The 4,020-nt window shown below is 41.7% G+C and overlaps 1 long non-coding RNA gene across 3 annotated transcripts; it reads left to right on the top strand.

Moving 5' to 3' along the window:
- Positions 1 to 255: 255 nt before the first annotated feature.
- Positions 256 to 3,080, top strand: LOC108543452 (uncharacterized). Of its 3 annotated transcripts, none has more exons than XR_001889574.1 (4): positions 256 to 352; positions 833 to 885; positions 2,249 to 2,362; positions 2,916 to 3,080. It is a non-coding gene; the product is annotated as an uncharacterized LOC108543452 (long non-coding RNA). The 3 variants fall into 3 exon arrangements; XR_001889575.1 differs by having other exon boundaries at positions 2,249 to 2,365; positions 2,916 to 3,062; XR_001889576.1 differs by lacking the exon at positions 2,249 to 2,362 and having other exon boundaries at positions 2,916 to 3,062.
- Positions 3,081 to 4,020: the final 940 nt, after the last annotated feature.

Genomic DNA, 4,020 nt, shown 5'->3' with positions numbered 1-4,020 from the left:
TAGTTCAACTTCAAAGTTTTCACATTTACAATAGGTTTGTCAGAAAGTATCAATGTATTTTCTATTTATGATATTTTTTACTTATGATAGGTTAATCGAGATGTAACTCCATCATAAGCTCCTGAGGAGGTTCTCCCTGGAGGGATAAGGTGGAGAGTATAAAGACCAGTAAAATAAAAGAGACAGGAATAGAACTTTCCAGGCATAAGGAGGTAATAAATAGAATCACCATGGCAAATCCGGAACAACTAAGAGACGCTTTTAAAGGCAAGACTGCCTTCTCCAGAAGCTCATTCTTCAAGTCCCCTCCCCATGCAAGCAAAGACAGTCAGGCGCTGTGAAAGTTACATGGGTGAGATACTACTTGATTCAAATTCTTCATCTTAAAACTGCACAGCAAAGAGGATGTCTTTCCCCGCTTAGAATTTTAAAAATGTGTTTTAAAAATGTATTTCCTGTGTACAGTTAGTCACTGCATTATTGACCACACCTAGCACATAGTAGGTAGGTAAAGGGTTGTTGGATGACATACATAACTCATGGAACACCCTATGCATTGCTAATTCCTGCTGCCATCTCAGAAAAGAGCTTTAATTTTTTGTCGGTGTCAAGCAACAAAAGCCCCCTTGTCCCCCAGCTCTTATGTTTAAGGTCTCCACAAATAGGAAATACCTTCTTATTTATTCCTTGACCTGTGTGTGACTGCTGTGTCTGAAGTTTAGGTCCAGAAATAAAAGAAAAAAAAAAATCCCCAAACAATTTTTTTAAAAGACCCTCCTTCAATGCTGTTTGCTGCCACCCTTTTTATTTTTCCTTGGCTTCCTTCTTTCAGCATGACATCCTCTCAAACGCTACCTGACAGACTGCTGCAATCACCCTGTGAATGTAAGTAATTTCCTTATTGACAGCCTCCCATTCTCTCTGACATCTGCCAGCACTCCCTGACACTTGAATAAGCATTAAGACATTAACAGTCTGGCACAGGTTTAAGGGCTGGAATAGTAATGCTTGGCAGGCCTGCTGCACAAAGCCACATGCAAAGACCCCCACTCATTCAACTCTGCCGTCCTTCTGGTTGGAAAATGTGGCAGAGCCCACAGTAAATGCCGATTATTCGCTTGACTGCTCTGGCATTTCGGTGTCTCCTTAGACAGGCCAGATCGTACATTAAAGGAAAAGAAAGGGAAAACATGAAAACGCCTGCCTGTGAGGCAGTGTGAGAAGTGAATGCTAATAGAAAGGCAGGTCTTTGCTCAGTGAGATGAGCTAATATTTTATTTATCTTATTTTAGTTATTGATTTATTTTTTGAGATAGAGTCTTGCTCTGTCATCCAGGCTGGGGTGCAGTGATGCATCTTGGCTCACTGCAACCTCCACCTGCCGGGTTCAAGCGATTTTCCTGCCTCAGCCTCCCGAATAGCTGGGATTACAGGCGCCTGCCACCACATCTGGCTAATTTTTATATAATTAGTAGAGATGGGGTTTCACCATGTTGATCAGGCTGGCCTTGAACTCCTGACCTCAAGCAGTTGCCTGCCTTGGCCTCCCAAAGTGCTAGGATTACAGGCATGGGCCACTGTGCTCGGCCAATATGTTAAAGGGATTCACTTCGAATAGAAGCAATGTTAATATCATACAGAACAATTTACATCATACTTTCTTCTGAGAATATCAGATTCTTTCCAAATACTGGCTGGCAAATGCCATCTTTGTGCCATAAATTTCTGAAAGCCAATTTGTGGATCCATACCCAGAAAATTATTGGGAAAGAACACCATAGTAGTCTTTGTTGCTAGAATCTGTTCGCTGAGCAATGGCAAAGCTATTAACATGCTTGATATTAACCTGCTAAGTGAGTCCGAGAGCTGCTTCCATTCTGTTTTAAGTAGAGCTTGTTTTGGATCAGAAACCTGTAATCTACACAGGTAATGCTGAAGTTAATATCGAAACAAGAGGGACAGAACTGTTCCTGTGAATGCTACACTTTTTCTTGAGTGAAAAATGAGTCAATATGACTGCACTTGGGAAACAAAAAAAGAATTAAAATAGGTCTAACGGAAGGTCAAGGCAGTCTGATGAAAGGGTCAGGAAGATGTTTCCCTTGGGGCATATTCTATGGCTCATGAATCTCGTGACATCTTCTGGGGCTAAAAGTCCGCATCTTTCTCATTCTTCCATTTGGGCACTGTTAGGACTGGGGGGTGTCACAGAGAATGGTTGCTAGTGGCACAGTGATTCCTTCTGCAGATTGTCTTCATTTCCTTGTTGATTGGTTTGAACCTGGGGTCATTATCTCTGCTTTGCAAATGAAGAAGAGAAAGAAGTTCAAAAAGGAAAAGAAACTTTTGCCAAATCGAACAGGTAGTAAGTGGTAAAGGCCTAAAATGAACCTGGGTCTTGACTCCTCGGTTGGTATGTTTCAATCACGTTAACTCCCAGCCCCAGGCAGCTTGGTGAATATTACCAGAGATAGGACATAGCAAATCTGGAAGGACAGTGACTACCAGTCCAGGGCCAAAAGAGCTGTCTATGACCGTGATTATGCTGACTGATAAGTATCTGAGCAGAAACAGCAAAATCTGTTCTAATCCACCAAAAGAGGCTGCTGAGATGGGCAGGGCAGCTGCCTTCAGACTGACCTCATTCCTTCATAAGCACGCAGGAGAATCAGGGCCAGCCAAGTGGTGGGTATGGGAGGCGTTTGAGGATGGGTGGCCAGCGAGAGTTAGAGTTTTTAAACTATATTAAGTGCCTCTTCTGGGTTTGCTCCGAACCTTGAATGTTTTAAGGTTTTGGAGTCATGGGGATCCGAGTTCTGCACCTCACTAGTTCCTTAGACTGGGCTAAGTTTAGTTAACTAAATCTCATTCTTTTCATTTGTAAAATAGTAATGACAACCATATCTTCCTCATAGGCTTGTTGTGAGGACAAACTGAGATGAGGTTTGTCAAGCGTTCAGCACAGAAAATGCTCAACATCTCTCTCTGGATGACCAGCAGTTACTTCAAATGCATCCCCCAAGGCAGTTCATCTTCCATGTAATCATAATAATAACACTAAAAAGCCACTGGGAGCTGTCTGTGTTCTGTGCTTTACACTTATTATCTTATTTAATCCTGCAGTTAGGAATTATTTTTCACTTTAACAGATGGGGTAACTGAAGCTCAGAGAGATTAACCAACCTGCCCAAAGTTTCACAGCTGTTAAATGTCAGACCAGACTTTGGTCATCTGATGCCAAAGCCCACTCTGGGCTAAACCACCTTGCCCTTACCAGAGATGAGGCTGCAACCCACAGGAACTTTGATTTTCCTTTTTCCCTTGGTTTCACATTCACACAATGAGGAATTCGTCCCCTGCTGTTTTATCTCATGGGGATCTTTTACATCTTGTCCAACCTTTGCATTCACTCTGCCTACCCCACTTTAGGACCAGTTTTGCAACTGCTGGACACCATGAACTGCTTCTGCATGGCATGAACTGCTTTCTGAATGCCTCTTCTTCCACCCAAGTCCCTTTCTAGTTCACCTCCACCTACCATAGTACTGCTCGATTAACCCCCAAAGCCTAGCTTTCATCATGTCCCTGCAGAAAACCTTCGATGACTCCCCACTGTCTGCAGAAAAATAAAATGATACTAGTTAGCCTGGCAATCAAAGTCTGGTTCCTCCACAAATGCTCAATTTAGCTTTTCATTACTTCTCCTATATACTCAGTAGAATGCAGATGCCATGACTACAGAAATGTGTACCCTTTCTTCACTGCGACATCCCCAACACCTAGAATAAGACCCTGTTTATACTAAGTGCTCATTAAATATTTGCTGAAGTATGAACTGAATGATTTTTCGCAGCCAAAATGATTGTATTTTCTTCCCACCGTGTTTTACTGTAAAGACATTGAAAGACATGAAATCTGCTTTCTTTTTTTGAAGCTGCTGATATATTTTTTTAGAAATGAAGAAAAGCCAAAACAAGATTTTAAAAATTTGATATATTTTCAAAGATAACATTTATCAAA

The sequence above is a fragment of the Rhinopithecus bieti genome, unplaced genomic scaffold (genome assembly GCF_001698545.2).
Source record: "Rhinopithecus bieti isolate Rb0 unplaced genomic scaffold, ASM169854v2 scaffold_23591, whole genome shotgun sequence".
NCBI lineage: Eukaryota > Metazoa > Chordata > Mammalia > Primates > Cercopithecidae > Rhinopithecus > Rhinopithecus bieti.
Note: the sequence above shows the minus strand (reverse complement) of the source record. Positions and strands in the feature narration are given on the sequence as shown.